The sequence below is a fragment of the Pteronotus mesoamericanus genome, unplaced genomic scaffold, assembly GCF_021234165.1.
Source record: "Pteronotus mesoamericanus isolate MK-2021 breed Mesoamerican mustached bat unplaced genomic scaffold, CSHL_Meso_final contig_69, whole genome shotgun sequence".
NCBI lineage: Eukaryota > Metazoa > Chordata > Mammalia > Chiroptera > Mormoopidae > Pteronotus > Pteronotus mesoamericanus.
Window position 1 is genome coordinate 2,056,668 of NW_026555237.1, and position 27,841 is coordinate 2,084,508.

Below are 27,841 nucleotides of genomic sequence, written 5' to 3' on the forward strand. Positions count from 1 at the left end.
TGTTACAGAATGGAAGGGAAATGGATGCTGGGAAGGAAAACAATAAATGCTCACCAGATTAGCTGTCCAGACACAGCTCACAAAAGAAAAAAAAATAAGACACTGACCTCCTCCCAGGACCAGTCTGGAAATACAACTAAACAGTAGAGAAATCACCTGGAACAAACAATTGCACAATAGTGAGAGAGGAGCCTTATAATCTTGGACAGACAGAAGAAAGAGCTTTAGGACAATCTAACTAGTAAGGTTTGCAGTAGAGACTCAAGAAGGTGGGTGGGGAGCCCAAGGGCAGCGGCACCAGAAGGATACTGAAACGACTAGTTGGATCCCCCTGAGAAGATCGAGATCTAAACCATAAGCAGGGATCTCCAGCCTACAGCACCAGAGCCCAAAAAATACACTGATCACAGCCAACTGTGAAAAGTGGCAGGGTTACTCTCTGCCAGAGACAGGCAGCTGGAGATGCAAAGAGCCTTTTAAAGGGCCAATGCATAAATTTTTATTTGCAGCCACTTACCCTGGGCTCTGGCAAATGCAGGGGCAGGGTGGGCTAGAGACACCTGAGGAGAGACTGGGGAAAGAGGCTTTGGGGAGAGAACTGAGAGAGTAGCCAGCAGGATCCTAGTGCTGACTCCTCCCCGATACAGCAGCAGCCATCTGGCTCATGCAGACCATTCCCCTGAGTGGCAGCAGTGTGAGAGGATGCAATAACCCCACCAACAGGAGGGACTCTGCCCCTTCCTGGGGTGCCTAAGCCTGACTGCTGAGTGCAGAGTGACTAGATTACAACTGAAGAAGACAGCGATAGACAGTAGATTCCTGGAAGTCTCAAAAAGTCTGCCTATGGTCACATTTGGTCAACATCTGATGTCATCAGAGGCAGATCCAGAAAGAAAAAACAGCGATCTTCTACCACAGAAGTTCACAGCACACAGTCAGGAAGTCAAGCAAGATCAATTTAAGAAGCAGAAGCAAAAAAGAAGAGTCTCACAAATAATGGGAAGACAAAGAAACATCCCCTACTTGAAGGGAAAGGGGGAATTCCCAGAAAGAGAGGTAAATGAAAGAGACACAAGTAAACTATCAGAGATTGAGTTCAAAACAATAGTTCTAAGGTTGCTCAATGAGCTCAGTGAGCTCAGAGAGAATTACAAAAAACTACAGGGAAACTACAAGGAACTTACTGCAAACTATACCAACATTAAAAAAGACATAGAAACTATCAAGAGACAAGAGGAAATGAAGAATACCATTTCTGAATTGAAGAGCACAGTAGAAGGAATCAAAAGCAGGTTAGATGAAGCAGAGGATCGTATCAGTGAGCTGGAAGACAAGGTAGAAAAAAGCTCCCAGAAAGATCAAGAAAATGAAAAAAGACTCAAAAAGAATGAAGAAACATTTAGGGAAATGCAGGACAACCTGAAAGTCATATCTGTATAATATGGATACCAGAAGGAGAAGAAGAGGAGCAAAGGATAGAGAACCTGTGTGAAAAAGTAATGATGGAAAATTTCCCTAATTGGAGAAGAGAAAAAGTCACACAAGGCCAGGAAACACAGAGGGCCCCATTCAAGAGCAGCCCAAAGAGGCCCAATCCAAGATACATTATAATTAAAATGGAAAATATCAAAGACAAAGAGAGAACTTTAAAGGCAGCAAGAAAGAAACAGGTAGCAACATACAAGGGAGCCCTGGTATGGCTAGCAACTGACTTCTCAACAGAAATACTGCAAGCCAGGAGGGAATGGCAAGAAATATTCCAAGTCATGAAAAGCAAAGGCCTGCAACCAAGAGTGCTCTAGCGAGCAAGACTCTTAATTAAAATGGAGTGTGAAGTATGGAGTTTCCCAGACAAAAGAAGGCTAAAAGAATACACCTCCACCAAACCAGCACTGCAAAATATGCTAAAGGGACTGCTTTAAGAAGATGAAGAAAAAGAGTCTATGAATACCCACTTCCTTTCACAGTCACCAATACTTGATATTACCAATATTTTTTAATACTTATTAATCTGATTGGGACAATGATGTTTAATTTTAATTGTCACTTTGTTATTTATTGAAATAAAACCTCTTTTTGTATATTTCTAGCCTATTTTGACTATTTTTAAAAAGCTTTAAATGACTTTTTGGTATTCTTTATTCATTTTTTGATTAAATGTTTGTGGAATTTTTGCCCTAAAAAAACCCCATTAACCCTTTTTTAGATGTGTTGCTAATATTTTCCTATTCTATTACATGTCCTTTAACTTTTTTTTAGTTGTATATTACTGTACAGTCTTCAGTGTTTAATATAGTCATATTGTCAATGTTTTACTTTATAGTTTCTGGGTTTGAATATTTTACTTCAGGGTAAGAAACATATTAGTTTGTATTTTCTCTTAAAACTCCTTAGATTTTTACATATTGATTTTTCATTCACCTGAATATTTTTTGTATAATGTGTGAAATAGAGCTCTATATTTGTTTTATTTCAAGTAATGGTGGTCCATGCACCTTATTTGTTGAATAAGCCTTATATTCCTCACTGATTTGAAATATCAAGTTAATCATATATTACGTTGTTAGACAGATACATACATTTGTTTCTAGAATGCCCATTTTATTTATCTACTTGATTATTTCTATGTTAGTGTCATGTTGTTTTAATTGCTGAGACTTTATAATGGATTTAAATTGTTTAATATTTAAGAAGGATTTTGACATTTCAAAGATAAATAAGTAAAATCAACCTGCACTTGAAAAGGAAGGAAGGAAGGAAGGAAGGAAAGGAGGAAGGGAGGAAGGAAGGAAGATGGAAAGGAAGAAAGAAAGGAAGAAAAGAAAAGAAAAGAAAAGAAAAGAAAGGAAAGAAGGAAGGAAGGAAGGAAAGGAAAAAAGAAAGAAGGAAGAAAGGAAAGAAGGAAGGAAGAAAGGAAGGAAGGAAGAAGAAGGAGTAACCTTCCTGACAACATGGATGGAAGTGGGGAATATTAAGCTAAGTGAAATAAGCCAGTTGGTGAAAGGCAGATACCATATGATCTCACCTATAAGTGGAATCTATTCAACAAAATAAACTAATGGAAAAAATAAACCACACTCATGGAAACATGGAGCAGACTGAAAGCGACCAGAGGGGGTGGGGAAGGAGGACAATGGTGGAAAGAAGGGGAAGGGACTAGATGAAAAACACATATGAATGACCCGTGGACATGGACATGGAATTGACTGTGGGAGTGTGTGAGGGGGTGGTTGGAGGAGAGCAAAAGGGGCAAACGGGGAAATATTGAAACCACTGTAAAGAATAAACATGATTTTTTAAAAAAAGAAAAAATTATAACTATGTGTGATGATAGGTACTAACTAGAAATTATGGTGATCAATTTGCAATTAATGCAAATATTGAATCACCATGTTGTACCTTAAACTAATATAATGTTGTAGTAGTTATGTCTCAATGAAAATAAAAGCCAGTTCAAATTTAACTTTTTTAATGTATAAATCTACTCACCTTCATTAATTATGCTAAGCAAAATAAGCCAGGGGGTGAAAGACAAATACCATATGATCTCACCTATAAGTGGAACCTAACCAACAACACAAAGATGCAAGGAAAATAAGACCAGCAACACTGAAAGGAAAAGAAATCAACAGAGACAAGAGGGAAGGGGGGGGGGTGGGGAAAAGGAAGGGAAGGGGAAAAGTCCAGGAACATATAGCAAGGACTCATGGACAAAACCAAAGGGGAAGAGCTGAGGGAGGGAAGGGAAAGTGGTGAGGGGTAAGCAGAGATAAATGTATTTGAAAAAATAAATTAAAATAAAATTTAAAAATAAATAAATAAATAAATTTTAAAAAAAACTTTCTGCCACTCTTGCAAATGTGGCTCAGGTGGCTGGAATGTCATCCCATAAACCAAATGGTTCAGTTCTCTCCCTGCTTGGGACACATGTGGGAGGCAACCAGTCAATATCTGCCTGCCTGTCTGTCTCTCTCTCTCTCTCTCCCCCACCCCCTCACTCTTCTTTCTCTCTTTTGCTTTCTTACTCTATATTAAAAATCAATGAAAAAAAATGTCCTCAGGTGAGCATAATAAATAAATAAAATAATAATTTTCTGTCCTCTAAACTCCCTTTACATTGCATACCTACCTTTCTGATAACATTTGATCACATACGTCTTATAGAGGGTCATTTCTGTAAACTCCAGAAGCAGAGACCACATTACACTACTCTTTGTATTTGCCTGATTATAAATAGTGTTTTATAAATGTTTATTGAAGGGATCAACAAAATCCAAACAGTGAAAGAATTAAAATCAATAATAATTTTCATTATTATAACTGGTTAGTATATTTTCTTTTCTATATATTTAATAGTTACACAACTTTTCTATTGGCCACTCTCTCTAGGGAAAAAAATTACTTGCAAAAATGTGAAAGATTAAGATGAGATTTATAATACTCACACTTAAGGGTGTATATCAAACTAAATGCTGTTTCTTTCTCTTTTTGTCACTGTATTCTCCAAAGAAACACAGAGTAATTTTAATGTATAATTACTAAATAAAAGAATGTTAATATGGTTTACAAATTATAGCAACTGCAAATATACTTTTAAAAATATTCCAGGACATGTTCTGATCTTAGAGGAACTCAAAAGCAGCAAAGTGTTAAAGAAAAATTATGCATATAATACTTCTCTTAGACAAAATTTCTTTTTCCTTTTTTTAGGAACAAACCAAAAATAAGGAAAGGTTCAATATAATAAGAATTATATTTCAGTCTTCTTTCATCTTTTACTAAAAGAAATACAATTTCTCACATTTGTTACATAGCTAATGGGAGCTCTTTAGGTTCATCTTCTGTGGGTCTGTGGATGCTTCTGTACAAACATATATTCCCAATGTTAAGGCTGTCTTCCAAGTAGGGTTTTGATGTCTACTACTGACTAACTCAAATATAGAGTTCTTTTTCATTTTTTGAGGATGATCTTCCTTTACCTTTCTTTTCTTCCTTCTTATTTAACTTATTGGGGTGACACTGATTAACAAAATTATACAGGTTTCAGGTGAACAATTCCACAACACATGATGTGTACACTGTATTCTGTGTTTACCACCCCAGGTCAAGTTTCCTTCTATCACAATTTATCACCCCTATACACTCCACCATCCCACGCACCTTGTCCCCAGCAATCACTACATTGTTATCTATGTACATCAATTTTTCCTCTTTGTTTTCCTTTTTTTGCTAAATCTCTCCACACCCCCACCTAGCTCCCTAACCACCCCAGATAGCTGTCAATCTGCTATCAATCAGTCTGTCTCTATTTTGCTTGTTAATTTATTTTCTTCATTAGATTCCACATATGAGAGAAATCTGGATTATTTCACTTAGAAGAATGCTCTAGGTTCATCCATGCTGTTGCAAAAGGTAAGAATTCCCTCTTTTTTGTGGCCAAGTAGCATTCCATTGTATAAATATACCACTGCTCTTTTATCTGCTCATCTATTGATGGACACTTGGGCTCCTTCCAAATCTTGGCTATTGTAAATAACACTGCAATAAACATAGCAGTGTATATATTCTTTCAAATTAGTATTTTGGGTCTCTTTGGATAAATTCCCAAAAGTGAAATCCTTGAGTCATATGGCAGTTCCACTTTTATCTTTTTTCGGGTAACTTCATACTGTTTTCCACAGTGGCTGCACCAATCTCCATACCCACCAACATTGCACTAGGTTTCCCTTCTCTCCACACCCTTGCCAACACTTATTGTTTGTTGATTTATTGCTGATAGTCATTCTGGCAGGTATGAGGTGATATCTCATTGTGATTTTAATTTCCATTTCTCTGATGATTAGTGACTTCAGTATCTTTTCATTTGTCTATTAGCCATCTGTATGTCCTCTTTGGAGAAGTGTCTATTGAATGTCTTTGCCCATTTTTTAATTGAATTGTTTGAATTTTTTGGAGTTGAGTTTTATGTGTTCTTTATAAATTTATCAGATGTATCACTGGAGAATAAGTTCTTCCATTCAGTGGGTTTTCTTTTCATTTTGTTGGTGTTTTACTTTGCTGTGCAAAGACTCTTTAGTTTGATGTAGTTCCATTTGTTTATTTTTTTCTTTTGTTTCTTTTGCCCAAGACAATATATTCAGTTGCCCAAAAAGTCAGTTTGAAATAAAAGACATATTTTTCATTTTCACCAATAAGTTTATTAATTTGAGTTTTTTGGGTATGTTGGCCCTCCTTCACATGGTATAACATTGATTATTTTCAACTATTGTCTCAATTTGATCCCTATCAACCTCAACTTGTCAACCTGACTGTGGAGCATCAACCAATGAGATATCTCAAGCATGAAACTTTGCAAACCACTTTTGACAAGTTCAATCAGTTACAACACCTTCTCCATACACTGCACAAATCTTCTTTTTTTAATTTTATTTTAATTTATTTTTTCAAATACACTTCTCTCTGCCAACCCCCCACCACTTTCCCTTGCCCCCTCCTTCCTTCCCTCCCTCAGCTCTTCCCCTTTGGTTTTGTCCATGAGTCCTTCCTATATGTTCCTGGACTTTCCCCTTCCCTTCCTTGTCTCTGCCCCCCTTCCCTGCTTCCCTCTTGTCTCTGTTGATTTCTTTTCCTTTCAATGTTGCTGGTCTTATTTTCCTTGCATCTTTGTATTGTTGGTTAGGTTCCACTTATAGGTGAGATCATATGGTATTTGTCTATCGCCCCCTGGCTTATTTCGCTTAGCATATTATGGATATGTTCCATCCATGCTGTCGTGAAGTTTAGTAGTTCTTTTCTTCTTTCTGCGGTGTAGTATTCCATTGCATATATGTACCATAACTTTTTGATCCAATCATCTACTGAAGGGCATTTAGCTTGCTTCCAACACTTGGCTATTGTCAATTGTGCTGCTATGAACATTGGGGTGCATAGGTTCTTTTGAATTGGCGTTTTGGGATTCTTAGGGTATAGTCCCAGCAGGGGAATCACTGGATCATAAGGCAGTTTCATTTTCAGCTTTTTGAGGTAATTCCACACTGCTTTCCATAGTGGTTGCACTAGTCTGCATTCCCACCAACAGTGTACTAGGGTTCCCTGTGCTCCACAGCCTAGCCAGCACCTGGTGTTTGGTGATCTGTTTATGATGGCCATTCTGACCGGTGTGAGGTGGCACCTCATGGTGCTTTAGATCTGCATTTCTCTGATGGCTAGTGATGCTGAGCATCCTTTCAAATGCCTCTGGGCCCTCTGTATCTCCTCCTTGGAAAAGTGTCTGCCCAGGTCCTTTGCCCATTTTTTGATTGGATTGTTTGTCTCCTTGGAGTGGAGTTGAGTGAGTTCTTTATATATCTTGGAGGTCAAATCTCTATCTGATGTATCATTAGCGAATATATTTTCCCATATGGTTGGTTCCCTTTTCATTTTGCTGATGTTTTCTTTCGCCATGCAGAAGCTTCTTATTTTGATGAGGTCCCACTTGTTTATTATTTATGTCCCATGCTTTAGGAGACATATCAGTGAAAAAATTGCTGTGTGGGATATGTGAGAGTTTCCTGCCAATGTTCTCCTCTAGGACTTTTATGGTGTTGCGACTTATATTTAAGTCTTTTCCATCTTGAGTTTATTTTTGTGTATGGTGTCAGCTGATGATCCAAATTCAATTTTTTCATGTAGCCGTCCAGCTCTCCCAACATCATTTGTTGAAGAGGCTATTACTGCTCCATTTTATGCTTCTGCCCCCTTTGTCAAATATTAGATGTCCATAGAGACCTGGGCTTATTTCTGGGCTTTCTATTCTATTCCACTGGTCTATGGGTCTGTTCTTGTGCCAGGACCAGATTGTTTTGAGTATAGTGGCTTTGTAGTAGATTTTGATGTCCGGTATTGTGATCCCTCCTACTTTATTTTTCTTTCTCAAAATTGCTGCAGCTATTCGGGGTTATTTATGGTTCCATATAAATTTTTGAAATGTCTGTTCTATTTCTGTGAAATATGTCATTGGTATCTTAATAGGGATTGCGTTGAATCTATAAATTGCTTTGGTTAGTATGGACATTTTGATGATATGAATTCTTCCAATCCATGAGCACGGTATATGCCTCCATTTATTTGTGTCTTACTTAATTTCTTTTTTCAATGTTCTATAGTTTTCTGCATAAAGGTCTTTTGCGTCTTTGGTTAAATTTATGCCTAGGTACATTATTTTTCTTCTTGCTATATCGAATGGTATTTTTTTCTGATTTCTTCTTCTTTTGCATTGCTGGCGTACAAAAAAGCCTTTGATTTCTGAATGTTGACTTTATATCCTTCTGTTTTGCCAAATTCACTTATTAGCTTGAGGAGTTTTTTGGTAGAGTCTACAGGGTTCTCTATGTACACTATCATGTCATCTGCAAACAATGATAGCTTTCCTTCCTCCTTTCCTATTTGGATGCCTTTTATCTCGTTCTCTTGTCTGACTGCTGTGGCTAGGACTTCCAATACTATCTTGAAAAGAAGCGGTGAGAATGGACATCCTTGTCGTGTACCTGATCTTAGTGTGAAAGCTTTCAGGTTTGCCCATTGAGTATGATATTGGCTGTAGGTTTTTCATATATGGCCTTTATTACGTTGAGGAATGCCCCATTTATTCCCATTTTGCTGAGTGTTTAGATCATAAATGCGTGCTGTACCTTGTCAAATGCTTTTTCTGCATCTATCGAGATGATCATGTGGTTTTTGTCTTTTCTTTTATTTATTTGATGTATCACGTTTACTGATTTATGTATGTTGAACCATCCCTGCATCCCTGGGATGAATCCCACTTGATCGTGGTGGATAATCTTTTGAATGTATTGCTGGATGCGGTTTGCCAATATTTTGTTGAGGATTTTAGCATCTATGTTCATCAGCGAAATTGGCCTGTAGTTTTCTTTCTTTGTAGTGTCTTTATCTGGTTTTGGGATCAGGGTGATGCTGGCCTCATAGAAGGAGTCTGGGAGTCTTCCCTCCTCTTGGATTCTTTGGAATAGTCTGAGAAGGACAGGAGTTAGCTCTTCCTTAAATGTTTTGTAAAATTCTCCTGGGAAACCGTCCGGCCCTGGGCTTTTGTGTGCCGGGAATTTCTTGATTACTGCTTCAGTTTCCCCAGCTGTTATCGGTCTGTTCAAGCTTTCTGTTTCTTCCTCCTTCAGTGTTGGAAGATTACACTTTTCTAAAAATTTGTCCATTTCATCAAGATTTTCAAATTTCTTGGCATATAAGTGTTCATAGTAGTGTCTGACAATCCTTTGTATTTCTCTGGTATCAGTTGTTATTTCTCCTCTTTCATTTCTGATATTATTAATTTGGGTCCTCTCCCTTCTTGTCTTGATGAGTCTGCTTAAAGGCTTGTCAATTTTATTAATCTTTTCAAAGAACCAGCTTCTGGATTGGTTGATCCTCTGAATTGTTCTTTTTGTCTCTATGTCATTCAGTTCTGCTCTAATCTTGACTGTTTCCTTCCTTCTCCTTGCTCTGAGATTTATTTGTTGTTGTTTCTCCAGTTCTTGAAGTTGTAGTGTTAGGTCTTTTATTTGAAATGTTTCTATCTTTTTTAGGTAAGCCTGTATTGCTATGAACTTCCCTCTCAGGACTGCCTTTGCTGTGTCCCATAGGTTTTGGACTGTTGTGTGTTCATTTTCATTTGTTTCCATTAACTTTTTGATTTCTTCTGTTATCTCATTATTGACCCATTCATTGTTTAATAGTGTACTGTTCAGTCTCCATGAGTTTGCAAGTTTTTGAAGTTTCTCTTTGAGGTTGATTTCCAGTTTCAAGCCCTTGCGGTCCGAGAAAAAGTTTGGTATTATTTCAATTTTCCTGAATTTGCTGAGGTTTGCTTTGTGTCCTATCATGTGGTCTATCTTTGAAAAATTGCCATGAGCATTTGAGAAGAATGTGTATTTTTCTTTGGGATGTAAGGTTCTATATAGGTCAGTTAAGTCTCTTTGTTTCAGTGTGTCATTCAGCACCACAATATGTTTATTAATGTTTTGTTTGGAAGATCTGTCCATTTTTGACAGTGGGGTGTTGAAATCTCCTACTATCAGTGTCTTGCTGTCTATATCTTTTTTGAAGTCATCCAACAATTTCTTTATAAACTTGGGGGCTCTTATATTGGGAGCATTTAAGTTTACAATGTTGATGTCTTCTTGGTAGATTCTTCCTTTAAGTATGATAAAGTGCCCCTCTGGGTCTCTCTTTATGGCCTTTGTTTTGAAATCTACTTTGTCTGATCCAAGTACGGCAACCCCGGCCTTTTTCTCATGCCCATTTTCTTGGAATATTTTTTTCCAACCCTTTACTTTTAATCTGTGTAGGTCTCTAGCTCTGAGGTGGGTCTCTTGTAGACAACATATGTGTGGGTCATGTTTTCTTATCCATTCAGCTATCCTGTGTCTTTTGATTGGGGCATTTAGTCCATTTACATTGAGGGTTATTACTGATAGAACCCTATTCATTTTTTCTCTTTATACTTGTGTTTTTCTCTGTCTCACTCTTTTCCTTCATCTTCTTAAACCAGTCCCTTTAACATATTTTGTAGTGCTTGTTTGGTAGAGATGTATTCTTTTAGTCTTCTCTTGTCTGGGAAACTCCGTATTTCCCCTTTTATTTTAATGGAGAGCCTAGCTGGGTAGAGCAGCCTTGGCTGTAGGCCCTTGCTTTTCATGGCTTGGAATATTTGTTGCCATTCCGTTCTGGCTTGTAGTGTTTCTGTTGAGAAGTCAGCTCCTAGGCGTATTGGGGCCCCTTGTGTGTTACTTTCTCCTTCTCCATTGCTGCCTTGAGGATTCTCTCTTTGTCTTTGAGAGTTGCCATTTTAATGATGATGTGTCTTGGAGTGGACCTCTTTGAGTCCCTCTTGAGTGGGGTCTTCTGTGCCTCCTGGATCCATGAGAGCCTTTCTCTCCTCAAATTAGGGAAATTTTCCATCATTACCTTTTCGAGGAGGTTCTCTATCCCTTGCTCCTCTTCTTCTCCTTCTGGTATCCCTATTATATGGATATTATTGCGTTTCAGGTTGTCCTGCATTTCCCTCAATGCTTCTTCATGCTTTTTGAGTCTTTTTTCATTTTCTTGCTCTTTCTGGGAGCTTTTTTCTACCTTATCCTCCATCTCACTGATTCGATCCTCAGCTTCATCCAGCCTACTTTGGATTCCTTCTACTGTGTTCTTCAATTCAGAAATGGTATTCTTCATATCCTCTTGTGTTTTCTTGATAGTTTCTATGTCCTTTTCCAGGCTGATATAGTTTGCTGTAAGATCCTGATAGTTTCTCTGCAGTTTCTCATAGTTATCTTTGAGCTGGCTGAGCTCATTGAGCTTCCTTAGAACCATTGTTTTGAATTCAGTATCTGATAGTTCCCTTGCTTCTATTTCCTTTAGCTCTCTCTGTGGGCAGTCCCCATTTCCACTCCTTTGGGGGGAACTTCTTTTTCTTCCCATTTTTGTGAGAGTCTGTTAAATATTTTTGTCCTTTACTTTTCTTTTTGGGCCTCCCTCTGATGATGTCAGTTGTTGACCCCATAGGACTTTGGGTTGTTTGTTTGAACCTTCTAGGAGTCTACTGTCTGACTCCTGCTTTGGGCAGCTCTGTGACCCCTTCGGTCAGGGCTAGGTTATTTTTTGGGATCTCTCTGTACTCTCATATCGGCTCCTTGATCATGCTCCCGGCGAGGCACGATTCCCCGCCTGCCTGGGCTCACATGTGCTTGTCCCAGACCAGGGGGCTTATTCAAGACCTCGTGTACTCATCTGGCCCCCAGGCCGGCGAGCTCCCCAGCACTGGTCAGTTTAGGGACTTCTATTGTGTGTTTTCCCCGCTTTTGGCTCTTTGGGTGCATTGCTTGCCCTCGCTAAATGGGAGGAAGTCAGCTCCAGGACTCTCCAGTTTTTCCTGTCTCCAGTCTCTCCTCCAGGGACTCTGGGCAGCTCTACTAATTTTGTGGGCTGCTCCGCAATCCTGGGCGGGCGGGTCAATTTATGCCTGCCCTTGCCCTTATGTGCACTCCCTCTCAGGCCGGATTGGTGCCAATCTGTGGGAGGCCTTGCTGGACGGTGCCAGCGTTCGCCAGCACACGCGGGTCACACACACGCTCACCAACCCTCACTGGTCACTCAGTGAAGGTGTGCGCGCCTGCACTGGGTGTTTTTGAGGTGTCTATGTGTGCTTTTGGGCTTTTGGCTCTTTGGGGGTGTGGCCTCTTCCCGCGCAATGGAGACTAGGGCAAGGAGAAGGAGTCGGGACTCCCTGGTTCCTCCTCCCGTTCTTTCCCCAACGCCTCTGTTTCTAGTCTCTCCTCAGGGGTCTCTGGGCAGTTCCATGACCCCTTCGGCCAAGGATCCACCCCCTGTGCAGCCTGCATTTCAATCGCAGGCAGCCTGGTTCATGCACGCCCCGTTTCTGCCTCTTTGGGGTCGTGCCTTTCCAGCCCACAATGGAGACTACAGAACGGGGAGGGAGTCAGGACTCCCCGGTTCCTCCTCCCATTCTTTCCCCAACGCCTCCCTCTCCAGTCTCTCCTCAAGGCTCTCCCAGCCAGTCTGCACTCAGCCCCGCAGCTTACACGTGCACAAGCTGTGTGCGGAGTGCACAAAATTCAGGTTAATTGATTCCCTTATGCCTGAGCCAGATGGGAGCTGCAGAGTGGGAGTTGCGTTATCACCCGGGCTCCACCGGCCGCCATGTCAGTTCTCTTCACAAAGTTTTCCTCACCAGTCTTTTCCCAGGCACCAGCCCACCCTGCTGCCGCCTCTGCCGAGAGATCAAGGAGGATGGCTGCCGCTACAACTTTTGCGTTTGCCCTTTAAATGTCTTTTTGCATCCCCAGCCACCTGTCTCTGGCAGAGAGCACTCCTAAGCTTTTGGGGTTTGCGTTTTGTCTGTATTTTCTCGGCTTTAGCTGCTGTAGTTTAGGGGTCCCTGTTTATGATTCAGACCCCGTTCTTCTTGGGGGGACGCTAACTGCCCGTTTCAATGTCCCTCTGGTGCCAGTGCCCGTGGGCACCCAGCCCACCCTCTCGAGCCTCCACCGCACTTCTCACCCGTTGGGATGTGTGAGAGTCGAATCCACTGTCCGCAGCACCAAGGCTCCTCTCCCACTATCGTTCCATTGTTTTCTTGGTGGTTACTCCACTATTTAGTCACAATTCCAGTTTGGTCTTGGGAGGAGGTCAGCGTGACTCCCATTCACTCCTCCGCCATCTTCCTCTCCTCTTCAACAAATCTTTTTTTTTTTTTTTTGCATTGCAGTTGTGTTTTTACCTTTCTTGAAATAATAAAGTATAATATGCCAAAAATGTGCTTATTTTCTTCCATCTTCAATATTAAAATGGTTACACAAAAATTCACCAATTTTGGTAAGTGTTTTAATGTACACTGGTATGATAGCTGTCACAATGCAATATAACAAAATCGTTCTGAATGAAGTTAAACACAACTAAGTGCTACTAGAGCCATATTTGGGGAAAAAAATCAAAGTTTTTGACCAACCCAATAAAAAAGAAAGCATCGTTACAAGAAATGTCAGATTTTACTTTCTATGTTTGCTTCCAGGAATTTTATGGTTTTGAGCCTAATATTTAAGTCTTTAATCAATTTTTATTTTATTCTTGTATATGCTGTAAGAAGGTAGTCTAGTTTCATTTTTTTGCATATATCTCTCCAATTTTCCCATACCATTCATTGAACAAACTATCTTTACCCCATTGTATGTTCTTGCCTCCAGTGTCAAATATTAGTTGACTATAAAGTCAAACTGCTCTTATTATGTTAACAATGGCTAGACATTCCAGACAGACCTCTTATGTTTCTTAGTGAACTATACTTTTCTATCTTGGTAGTGTCTTTATCATGTTTTGGATTTAGGATAATGTTATGGAATTAGGATAATGTTACCCTTGTAAAATGACCTTGAGAGTCTTCCCTCCTCTTTAATTTTTTTGGAATAGTTTAACAAAAATAAGTATAAGTTCTTTTTTGAATGTTTTGTAAAATTTACCTTGAAGCCATCATCCAGTCCAGGACTTTTGTTTCTTGGGAATTTTTTGATTATTGTTTCCATTTCACTAGCTGTAATCTGTCTATTCAGATTCTCTGATTCTTCCTGATTCAATATTTGGAAGATTGTATATTCCTAGGAATTTATCCTTTTCATCCAAATTGTCCAATTTGTTGGTGTTTCCTGGTTTTTAATATGTATACATATTCTTACAATTCTTTGTATTGCTTTGTCGTCAATTGTTACTTCTCTTTCATTTCTGATTTCATTCATTTGGGTCCTCTCTCTTTTTCTCTTGATGAATCTGGTTAAAGGTTTGTCAATCTTGTTTATGTTTCCAAACAACCAGATATTGATTTCATTGATATTTTGTATTGTTTTGTTTGTTAGACTCTATTTCATTTTCTTTCTCTGATCTTTGTTATTTCTTCTCTTTACTCACTTTGGTTGTGTCTGTTTTCTTTGTCAAATTCCTTTAAGTATAAAGTTAGATTGTTTATTTCAGCCTTTTCTTGTATTTTGTGATAGGCCTATAATGCTATGAATATCCCTCTTAGGACTGTTTTGGCTGTGTTCCATAGATTTTGGGTTGTTGTGTTGTCATTTTCCTCTGTTTCAAGATATCTTTTTTTCTTCCTTGATCTCATTGTTAACCCATTAATTGTTTAGTAATTTGTTATTTAGTCTCCATATTTTTGTGTTTTTAATTTTTATTCCTTGTGACTCATTTCTAGTTTCATACCAAAGTGGTCAGAGAAGATGCTTGATATAATTTCAATCTTATATTAATTGTGGTTTATTTTGTGCCCTAACATGTTCTGTCCTAAAAAATGTTCCATGTGCACTTGAAATGAATGTATATTGTGCTGCTTTGGGATCAAATGCTCTGAATATATCAAATACATCCATCTGATCTAGTGTGTCATTTATGGCCAGTGTTTCCTTGTTGATTTTCTGTCTGGAAGATCTATCCACTGATGTCAATGGAATGTTAACATTAACTGCTATGACAGTATTACTGTCAATATATCCCTTTAAGTCTATCAAGATTTGCTTTACATGTTTAGGTCCTCCTATGATGAGTGCATAAATGTTTACAAGGATTACAGTCTGTTATTGGATTGCTCCCTTTATCATTGTGTAGTGTCCTTCTCTGTCTCTTAGTGTAGCCTTTTTTTAAGTATATTTTATCAGATATAAGTATTGCTACTCCAGCTTTTTTCCTTTCCATTTCCATGAAATATATTTTTTCATCCCTTTACTTTCAGTCAGTGTATATCTTTCTTCTTGAGGTGGTTCTCTTGTAGAAAGCATATATAAGGGTATTGTTTTCTTATATATTCAGCTACCCTATGCCTTTTGATTGGAGCATTTGTCATTTACATTTAAGGTGATTATCAATAAGTCTGTATTAACTGTCATCTTATTCTTTTAACTATGTTTCTCTGATTCTTCTCCTCTCCCTTCCCCTCCTCCCCCTTCTTCTCCTTCTCTTTCTCCTCCTCCTCCTCCTCCTTCTTCTTTTTTCTTATTCTTATTCTCCTCCTCCTTTAACACAGCAGGCCTTTAACATTTCTTGTCATCCAGGTTTGGTAGTAACAAACTCCCTTAGCTTTTTCTTGTCTTGGGAACCCTTTATTTCCCATCCAACTTTAAGATAACCTTGCTGGGTAAAGTAGTTATACTTGTACATCCTTCTTTTTCATCACTTTTAATATATCATACGTTCTGGCCTGAAATATTTCTGTTGATAAATTATCCGACAGTATTATGGGAGCTTCCTTGTAGGTAACTAACTTTCTTTCTCTTCCAGCTTTTAAGATTTTCTTTCTGCCTTTTATCTTTCTCACTTTAATTATGATGTATCTTGATGTGGGCCTCTTTGGGTTCATCTTGTTTGGGACTCTGTTTTCCAGATGAGTGTGTCTTTTTCTTTCACCAGGTTATGAAAGATTTAGGTCACTATTTCTTCAAATAGGCTCTTAATCCCTTTTTTATTCTTCTCCTTTTGGTACCCTTAGGATACAGGTGTTGACTTCATGTTGTCCCAAAGCTCCCTTAAACTGTCCTCATTTATTAAATTTATTTTTTATTGTTGTTCAAGAACATATCTCCATTTTCCTACCACCACTTTCTCCTGCCCCACCCACCCCAACATCCACCCCCAATGCTTCCGCACATTGTCCATTGGCTTTATACATGTTTCTTGACTTGATCCTTCACCTTTGTTTTCCCTATTACTCTCTTCCCACCTCCCCTCTGGTTACAGTCAGCTTGTTTTCTATTTCAATGCTGCCAGTTATATTTTCCTAGCTTCTTTGTTTTATTGATTAGGTTCCACTTATAGGTGAGATCATATGGAATTTGTCTTTCACCACCTGACTTATTTCACTTTGCATAATGTTCTCCAGTTCTATCCATGCTGTCTCAAAGGGTAGTAGCTCTTTCTTTCTTTCTGCTGTGTAGTATTCCATTGTATAAATGTACCATAGTATTCTGATCTACTCATTTACTGTTGGGCACTTAGGTAGCTAACAATATTTGGCTATTGTAAATTTTGCTGCTATGAAGATTGGGGTGCATAGGTTCTTTTGAAAAGGTGTTTCAGAATTCTTAGGAAATAATTCCAGCAGTGGAATCTCTGAGTCAAAAGGAAGTTCCATTTTTAGCTTTTTGAGGAAATTCCAAACTTTTCCACAGTGGCTGCCCCAGTCTCCATCCCCAAAAACAGTGTACTAGGGTTCCCTTTTCTCCATAGCCTATCTAGCATTTGTTGTTTGTTGGTTTGTTTATGATGGCCACTCTGACTGGTGTGAAGTAGTATCTCACTGTGGTTGTAATTGACATCTCTCTGATGGCCAGTGATGCTGAGCAACCTTTCATTTGTCTCTGGGCTCTGCGTATGTCCTCCTTGGAAAAGTGTCTGTTCAGGTACTTTACCCACTTTTTAATTGAATAGTTTTGTGTGAGTTCTTTGTATATATTGGAGATGAAACCCTTGTCTGAGGTATCATTGGCAAATATATTTTCCCATCCAGTTGGTTCCCTTTTCATTTTGATGATGTTTTCTTTAGCTGTGCAGAAAGTTCTAATTTTGATGAAGCCGCATTTGTTTATTCTTTTCTTTTTTCTCCCTTGCTCTAGAGGACATATCAGTGAAAATATTCCTGTGTGTAATATCTGAGAGTTTCCTGCCTATATTCCCCTTTAGGAATTTTATGATGCAGTGACTTATATTTATCCTTTTATCCATCTTGAGTTCATTACGTTGGTGGTCGAGTTTCATTTTTTTGCATGTTGTTGTCCAGATCTCCCAATACCATTTATTGAAGAGGAAATTTTTACTCCTATTTAGGGTCTGCCACCTTTGTTGAATATTAATTCACCATAGAGTCATGGGTTTATTTCTGGGCTCTCTATTCTGTTCCATTGATCTATGTGTCTCTTCTAATGCCAGTACCAGACTGTTTTGATTACAGTGGCCCTGTTATGTAGTTTGATATCATGTACCGTGATACTCCTATTTAGTTCTTCTTTAACATTGCTGCAGCTATTTGAGGTCACTTATGGTTCCATAAAAATTTTTAAAATATTTGTTCTATATCTGTGAAATACATCATTGGTATTTTAACAGGGATTGCACTGAAGCTATAAATTACATTGGCCAGCATGGACATTTTAATGATGTTAATTCTTCTGGTCCATGAACACAGTATTACCTTCCATTCATTTGTGTCTTCCTTTAATTCTTTCTTCAGTGTTGTGTAGTTTTCTAACTACAGGTCTTTTACCTCCTTGGTTAAGTTTATTCCCAGGTACTTTATTTGTTCCGCTGCTATAGCAAATGGGATTTTTTTTCCTGATTTCTGTTTCTGATATTTCATTGTTGGTGTACAAAAGTGCCTTAGATTTCTGAATATTGACTTTGTATGCTGCTGTTTTGCCAAATTCACTTATTAGGATCAGTAGTTTTTTGGTGGAATCTATAGAGTTTTCAATGTACACTATCATGTCATCTGCAAACAATGACAGCTTTACTTCCTCCTTTCCAATTTGGATGCTTTTTATTTCTTCCTCTTGTCTGATTTCTGTGGCTAGGACTTCCAGCAGCATGTCTATAGAAGTAAAAGTGGATATCCTTGTCTTGTCCCCAATATTAGTAAGAAAGCTTTTAGCTTTTGCCCATTGAGTACAATGTTGGCTGCAGGTTTTTCTTCTAAGGCAAAGGCCTTAGAAGAAAATATGTTGAGGTATACCCCCTTTACTCCCACTTTCCTGGTTTTTTTTTTTTTATCATAAATGGGTGTTTTACCTTATCAAATGCTTTTTCTGCATCTATTGACATGATCCTGTGATTTTTGTCTTTCCTTTTGTTTATGTGATGTATTACATTTATTGATTTGTGAATATTGAACCATCCTTGCATCCCTGGGGTGAATCCTACTTAATCATGATGGATGATCTTATTAATGTACTGCTGGATGTGGTTTGCCAATATTTTGGTGAGGATTTTAGCTTCTAAGTTCACCAGCATTAATGGCATGTAGTTATCTTTCTGTCTTGTGACTTTATCTGGTTTTTGGATTAGGGTGATGGGGACCTCATAAAAAGAGTATGGGATACAAAGATTGCGGAGGAGTGAAAGGGAGTCACGCTGACCTCCTCCCAAAACCAAACTGGAATTGCAACTAAATAATGGAGTAATCACCTGGAATACAGTGGAGCGATAGTGGGAGAGGAGCCTTGGTGCCGCGACAGTGGATTCGACTCTCACACATCCCAACGGGTGAGAATTGCGGTGGAGGCTCGAGAGGGTGGGCTGGGTGCCCACGGGCACTGGCACCAGAGGGACATTGAAACGGGCAGTTAGCGTCCCCCCAAGAAGAACGGGGTCTGAATCATAAACAGGGACCCCTAAACTACAGCAGCTAAAGCCGAGAAAATACAGACAAAACGCAAACCCCAAAAGCTTAGGAGTGCTCTCTGCCAGAGACAGGTGACTGGGGATGCAAAAAGACACTTAAAGGGCAAACGCAAAAGTTGCAGCGGCAGCCATCCTCCTTGATCTCTCGGCAGAGGCGGCAGCAGGGTGGGCTGGTGCCTGGGAAAAGACTGGTGAGGAAAACTTTGTGAAGAGAACTGACATGGCGGCCGGTGGAGCCCGGGTGATAACGCAACTCCCACTCTGCAGCTCCCATCTGGCTCAGGCATAAGGGAATCAATTAACCTGAATTTTGTGCACTCCGCACACAGCTTGTGCACGTGTAAGGCTGCGGGGCTGAGTGCAGACTGGCTGGGAGAGCCTTGAGGAGAGACTGGAGAGGGAGGCGTTGGGGAAAGAATGGGAGGAGGAACCGGGGAGTCCTGACTCCCTCCCCGTTCTGTAGTCTCCATTGTGGGCTGGAAAGGCACGACCCCAAAGAGGCAGAAGCAGGGCGTGCATGAACCAGACTGCCTGCGATTGAAATGCAAACTATATCAGCCTGGAAAAGGACATAGAAACTATCAAGAAAACACAAGAGGATATGAAGAATACCATTTCTGAATTGAAGAACACAGTAGAAGGAATCCAAAGTAGGCTGGATCAAGCTGAGGATCGAATCAGTGAGATGGAGGATAAGGTAGAAAAAAGCTCCCAGAAAGAGCAAGAAAATGAAAAAAGACTCAAAAAGCATGAAGAAGCATTGAGGGAAATGCAGGACAACCTGAAACGCAATAATATCCATATAATAGGGATACCAGAAGGAGAAGAAGAGGAGCAAGGGATAGAGAACCTCCTCGAAAAGGTAATGATGGAAAATTTCCCTAATTTGAGGAGAGAAAGGCTCTCATGGATCCAGGAGGCACAGAAGACCCCACTCAAGAGGGACTCAAAGAGGTCCACTCCAAGACACATCATCATTAAAATGGCAACTCTCAAAGACAAAGAGAGAATCCTCAAGGCAGCAAGGGAGAAGGAGAAAGTAACATACAAGGGGCCCCAATACGCCTAGGAGCTGACTTCTCAACAGAAACACTACAAGCCAGAAGGGAATGGCAACAAATATTCCAAGCCATGAAAAGCAAGGGCCTACAGCCAAGGCTGCTCTACCCAGCTAGGCTCTCCATTAAAATAAAAGGGGAAATACGGAGTTTCCCAGACAAGAGAAGACTAAAAGAATACATCTCTACCAAACAAGCACTACAAAATATGTTAAAGGGACTGGTTTAAGAAGATGAAGGAAAAGAGTGAGACAGAGAAAAACACAAGTATAAAGAGAAAAAATGAATAGGGTTCTATCAGTAATAACCCTCAATGTAAATGGACTAAATGCCCCAATCAAAAGACACAGGATAGCTGAATGGATAAGAAAACATGACCCACACATATGTTGTCTACAAGAGACCCACCTCAGAGCTAGAGACCTACACAGATTAAAAGTAAAGGGTTGGAAAAAAATATTCCAAGAAAATGGGCATGAGAAAAAGGCCGGGGTTGCCGTACTTGTATCAGACAAAGTAGATTTCAAAACAAAGGCCATAAAGAGAGACCCAGAGGGGCACTTTATCATACTTAAAGGAAGAATCTACCAAGAAGACATCAACATTGTAAACTTAAATGCTCCCAATATAAGAGCCCCCAAGTTTATAAAGAAATTGTTGGATGACTTCAAAAAAGATATAGACAGCAAGACACTGATAGTAGGAGATTTCAACACCCCACTGTCAAAAATGGACAGATCTTCCAAACAAAACATTAATAAACATATTGTGGTGCTGAATGACACACTGAAACAAAGAGACTTAACTGACCTATATAGAACCTTACATCCCAAAGAAAAATACACATTCTTCTCAAATGCTCATGGCAATTTTTCAAAGATAGACCACATGATAGGACACAAAGCAAACCTCAGCAAATTCAGGAAAATTGAAATAATACCAAACTTTTTCTCGGACCACAAGGGCTTGAAACTGGAAATCAACCTCAAAGAGAAACTTCAAAAACTTGCAAACTCATGGAGACTGAACAGTACACTATTAAACAATGAATGGGTCAATAATGAGATAACAGAAGAAATCAAAAAGTTAATGGAAACAAATGAAAATGAACACACAACAGTCCAAAACCTATGGGACACAGCAAAGGCAGTCCTGAGAGGGAAGTTCATAGCAATACAGGCTTACCTAAAAAAGATAGAAACATTTCAAATAAAAGACCTAACACTACAACTTCAAGAACTGGAGAAACAACAACAAATAAATCTCAGAGCAAGGAGAAGGAAGGAAACAGTCAAGATTAGAGCAGAACTGAATGACATAGAGACAAAAAGAACAATTCAGAGGATCAACCAATCCAGAAGCTGGTTCTTTGAAAAGATTAATAAAATTGACAAGCCATTAAGCAGACTCATCAAGACAAAAAGGGAGAGGACCCAAATTAATAATATCAGAAATGAAAGTGGAGAAATAACAACTGATACCAGAGAAATACAAAGGATCGTCAGAAACTACTATGAACACTTATATGCCAAGAAATTTGAAAATCTTGATGAAATGGACAAATTTTTAGAAAAGTATAATCTTCCAACACTGAAGGAGGAAGAAACAGAAAGCTTGAACAGACCGATAACAGCTGGATAAACTGAAGCAGTAATCAAGAAATTCCCGGCACACAAAAGCCCAAGGCCAGACGGTTTCCCAGGAGAATTTTACAAAACATTTAAGGAAGAGCTAACCCCTGTCCTTCTCAGACTATTCCAAAAAATCCAAGAGGAGGGAAGACTCCCAGACTCCTTCTATGAGGCCAGCATCACCCTGATCCCAAAACCAGATAAAAACCCTACAAAGAAAGAAAACTACAGGCCAATTTCGCTGATGAACATAGATGCTAAAATCCTCCACAAAATATTGGCAAACCGCATCCAGCAATACATTCAAAAGATTATCCACCACGATCAAGTGGGATTCATCCCAGGGATGCAGGGATGGTTCAACATACGTAAATCAGTAAACGTGATACATCACTTAAATAAAAGAAAAGACAAAAACCACATGATCATCTCGATAGATGCAGAAAAAGCATTTGACAAGGTACAGCACCCATTTATGATCAAAACACTCAGCAAAATGGGAATAAATGGGGCATTCCTCAATGTAATAAAGGCCATATATGAAAAACATACAGCTAATATCATACTCAACGGGCAAAAACTCAAAGCTTTCCCACTAAGATCGGGAACACGACAAGGATGTCCGCTCTCACCGCTTCTTTTCAACATCGTATTGGAAGTCCTAGCCACAGCAGTCAGACAAGAGAAAGAGATAAAAGGCATCCAAATAGGAAAGGAGGAAGTAAAACTATCATTGTTTGCAGATGACATGATAGTGTACATAGAGAACCCTGTAGACTCTACCAAAAAACTCCTCAACCTAATAAGTGAATTTGGCAAAACAGCAGGATACAAAGTCAACATTCAGAAATCAAAGGCATTTTTGTACACCACCAATGCAATAGAAGAAGAAGAAATCAGGAAAAATATACCATTCGATATAGCACGAAAAAAGATAAAGTACCTAGGCATAAATTTAACCAAAGACACAAAAGACCTGTATGCAGAAAACTATACAACATTGAAAAAAGAAATTAAGGAAGACACAAATAAATGGAAGCATATACCGTGCTCATGGATTGGAAGAATTAATATCCTCAAAATGTCCATACTACCCAAAGCAATTTGTAGATTCAACGCAATCCCTATTAAGATACCAATGACGTATTTCACAGAAATAGAACAGACATTTCAAAAATTTATATGGAACCATAAACGACCCCGAATAGCTGCAGCAATTTTGAGAAAGAAACACAAAGTAGGAGGGATCACAATACCAGACATCAAACTCTACTACAAAGCCACCATACTGAAAACAATCTGGTACTGGCACAAGAACAGACCCATAGACCAGTGGAACAGAATAGAAAGCCCAGAAATAAGCCCAGGTCTCTATGGACATCTAATATTCGACAAAGGGGGCAGAAGCATAAAATGGAGCAATAAGGGCTTCTTCAACAAATGGTGTTGGGAGAGCTGGACGGTTACATGCAAAAAATTGAAATTGGATCATCAGCTGACACCATACACAAAAATAAACTCAAGATGGATAAAAGACTTAAATATAAGTCGCAACACCATCAAAGTCCTCGAGGAGAACATTGGCAGGAAACTCTCAGATATCCCGAGCAGCAATTTTTTCACTGATATGTCTCCTAAAGCAAGGGACATAAAGGAAAGAATAAACAAGTGGGACCTCATCAAAATAAGAAGCTTCTGCACAGCAAAAGAAAACATCAGCAAAATGAAAAGGGAGCCAACTCTATGGTAAAATATATTTGCTAATGATACATCAGATAGAGGTTTGATCTCCAAATATATAAAGAACTCACTCGACTCTACTCCAAGAAGACAAACAATCCAATCAAAAAGTGGGCAAAGGACCTGGACAGATGCTTTTCTAAGGAGGAGATACAGAGGGCCCAGAGACATTTGAAAGGATGCTCAGCATCACTAGCCATCAGAGAAATGCAGATCAAAACCACCATGAGGTACCACCTCACACCGGTCAGAATGGCCATCATAAACAGATCAACAAACAACAGGTGCTGGCGAGGCTGTGGAGAAAAGGGAACACTAGTCCACTGTTGGTGGGAATGCCGACTGGTGCAGCCACTATGGAAAGCAGTGTGGAATTTCCTCAGAAAGCTGAAAATGGAAGTGCCTTTTGATCCAGCGATTCCCCTGCTGGGACTATACCCTGAGAACACCAAAACGCTAATAGAAAAGAACCTATGCACCCCAATGTTCATAGCAGCACAATTGACAATAGCCAAGTCTTGGAAGCAACCTAAATGCCCATCAGTAGATGATTGGATCAAAAAATGATGGTACATATACACAATGGAGTACTACGCAGCAGAAAGAAAAAAAGAAGTACTAAACTTTGCAACAGCATGGATGGAACTGGAGAGCATCATGCTAAGCGAAATAAGCCAGGGGGCGAAAGACAAATACCATATGATCTCACCTATAAGCGGAACCTAACCAACAATGCAAAGATGCAAGGAAAATATGACCAGCAACACTGAAAGGAAAAGAAATCAACAGAGACAAGAGAGAAGGGGGGGGCAGGGAAAGGGAAGGAAAGGGGAAAGTCAAGGAACATATAGCAAGGACTCATGGACAAAACCAAAGGGGAAGAGCTGAGGGAGGGAAGGTGGGAGCGGGCAAGGGAAAGACGTGGGGGGGAGGCAGAGACAAATGTATTTAAAAAGTAAATAAAAAAAAAGAAAAAAAATTTACAAATAGTAAACAAACAAATAAATAAATAAATAAATATAAAAAATTAAATTTAGTACTTAATATAAGCATAAGCTACCCAAAATTCAAAAGGTCATTAAAATTAATGAGATTAACTATACAATCATGATCTAGAATAAACAATAAAAAGGAAAAATTAAAACATTAAAAAAATAAAATAAAAAAATAAAAAGTAAATTAAAAAAATTTAAAAAAAAAAGAGTATGGGAGTCTTCTCTCTAATTAGATTTTTTGGAATAGTCTGAGGACAGAGATTAGCTCTTCCTTAAATGTTTTGTAAAATTCTCTGAGAAACCACCTAGTCCAGGAATTTTGCATGTGGTAGTTTTTTGATTACTGCTTCAATTTCATCAACTGTTATTGTTCTCTCCAGGCTTTCTGCTTCTTCTTTATTCAGTGTTGGAAGGTCATATTTTTCCTGAAATTTGTCCATTTCACCCTGGCTTTCAAATTTCTAGGCATATAGTTGTTCACAGTAATTTCTTACAATCCTTTGTATTTCTGTGTTATTAGTTGTTATTTCTCCTCTTCATTTCTGATATTATTTATTTGGGTCCTCTCCCTTTTTTTTTCTTGATGAGTCTGCTTAAAGGTTTGTCAATTTTGTTTATCTTTTCAAAGAACAAGTACCTAGATTTATTGATCCTTTAAGCTGTTTTTTTAGTCACTACATCATTCAATTCTGCTCTGTTCTTGATTATTTCCTGCCTTCTATTTGTTCTTGGCTTTGTTTGTTGTTGTTTCTCCAGATTTTAAAGATGTAAGATTAGGTTGTTTATTTGAAATGTTTCTAATTTTTTTTTTAGGTGGTTCTGTATTGCTATGAACTTCCCTCTCAGGACTGCGTTCATTGTGTCCCATAGGTTCTGGACTGTTGCATGCTCATTTTCATTTGTTTCCAGAAAGTTTTTTATTTCTTCTTGGATCTCATTATTGACTCATTCTTTTTTGTATTATTTGTTTGTTCAGACACATTTGTCTCCACCTTCCCACCACCACATTCGCCTGCCCCCTACGCCCACCTCCATCCCTCAATCCTTCCCCACTTTGGTTTTGTTCTTTGATTAATAGTATGCTATTCTGTCTCCCTGAGTTTGAATGTTATTGAGTTTTTTCCTTGAAGTTGGTTTCTAGGTTCAGGCCCTTGTAGCCTGAGAAAATGCTTGTTATAATTTCAATTTTCTTGAATTTGTTGAACCTTGTTCTGTGTCCTATCATGTGGTCTGTCTTTGAAAATGTTCCATGTGCATTTGAAAAGAATGTGTATCTTGCCTCCTTGGGGTGAAAGGTTTTATATATATCTATTGGATCTAATGCACCATTCAGTTCCACAATATCATTTTTGATATTTTGTTTGGAAGATCTATCCATTGTTGACAATGGGGTGGTAAAATCCCCTAGTGTAAGTATATTGCTGTCTATATATTTCCTGAAGTCCTTCAAGGTTTTCCTTATATATTTGGGTGCTCCTACATTGGGTGCATATATAGGTTTACAATGCACCCAATGCAATTATAATGCAACATATGTCTTCATGATGGATTCTTCCTTTGAGTATTATGAAGTATCCTTCTGGATCTGTTTTTTGGCCTTTGTTTTGAAATCTATTTTGTCTGATATAAGTATTTCTTCCCCTGCTTTTTTTCCTGTCCTTTTGCTTGGAATATTTTTTTTCCATCCCTTTACTTTCAGTCTGTGTAGGTCCTATGTTCTGAGACGTGTCGCCTGTAGGCAGTATATGTGCAGGTCATGTTTTCTTATCCATTCAGTTACCCTATGTCTTTTGAATGGACCATTTAATCCATTTCCATTTAAAGTTGTTATTGATAGGTACTTATTCATTTTTTCCCTTTGTACCTGTGTTCCTCTCTTTCTCACTCTTCTTCATCTTAAGTCAGTCCCTTTAGCATATCTTGCAGTGCTGGTTTGGTGGAGGTGTATTCCTTTAGCATTCTTTTGTCTGGGAAACTCTTAATTTCACCTTCCTTTTTATTTCAGTCTTCCTGGGTATAGAAGTCTTGGTTGTAGCCCTCTGTTTCTCATTACTTGGAATATTTCTTACCATTCCCTTCTGGGTTGTATTGTTTCTATTGAGACGTCAGCTGCTAGCCATATTAAGTTTCCCTTGTATGTTACTACCTGTTTCTTCCTTGCTGCCTTTAAGTTTCTCTCTTTGTCTATGATATTTGCCATTTTTAGGATGATGTGTCTTGGAGTGGGCCTTATTGGGTTCCTTTTGAGTGGGACCCTCTGTACTTTTCACAGCTGGCTGTTTTCTGTGTAATTTTTGGATTCTGGTGCTGTAGGCTGGGGATCCCCACTTATGGTTTGGATCCCACTCTTCTCAGGGGGATCCAACTGGCCACTTAAATATCCTTCTGGTGCTGCTGATTGGGGGGTGGGCAGCCAGGCTTCTTGAGTGTCCACCATACTCCTTACCAGTCTGTGTGTGCTGAACCTGAGTTTTCTGTCTGTCCAAAGTCATAAGGCTTGTCTCTTGCTATCACTCAGTTGTTTTTCCCAGGTGATTTTTCCACAATTTACTTGTAATTCCAGATTGGTCCTAGGAGGATGTCAGTGTTACTTCCATTCACTCTTCCACCATCTTGCCTCTCCTCCTGCACCTGTCTTCATTTTTAAAAATTTTTTTTCTGTGATGCTCTGATTGGGTATTATTTTCTACTTTGTCTTAAATTGCTGATGGTATCTTCTGCTTCACCCAATATACTCTTTATTCTTTCATTTCACATATTTTTTTCTTTATTCTTGATTGATCCTTTTTTATGGTTTCTATGTCCTCTTTCACGCTGTTGAGCATCCTTATAACCATTACATTGAACTTTATATCTGATAAATTGCTTGCTTCCATTTCATTTAGCTCTTTTTCTCAAGGTTTATCCTGCCTGTTCAACTGAGGCCTCTTTATTTGCCTCACCATTTTGGCTGCCTTTTTGTGGTTGTTTCTATGTATTAGATAGATCTTCTATAACTCCCAGGCTTTGTGGGTTGTTCTTATGTAGTAGGTATCTTGTGGGGTGCAGTCAGGTCCAGTGGTGCAGTCCTTCATCCCCTGAGCTTCATGTTCCAGGAATGTCCCTTGTGTGGGTTATGTGGGACCTCCTATTGTAACTCAGTCTTTTTTGCTATTAGGCCATGTGTGCATGGGGTCAACCTCCAGGCTGGCTGACTGTGAGCCTCAGCCATGATTATGGTATACAAGTTGCTGTTCAGGTGCTGCCCACACAAAGCAGAATTTGCTTAAGGTGGGTTTAGTGTCTTCTGAGATCTCCCTTTGGATTTGCCACTTGTGAAACTTATTGGATACTGCTCTGATGTTGTCTGAAGCTGACTACTGGGTATGTTAGTTCAGGCTTCTTTAGAGGGACTCTAATGCAGATCAATGTCAGACACTGCCTGTGATTGGTCTTAGGCAACCTGTTTGGAGTTACAAGAAATTCAGTTTTTTAA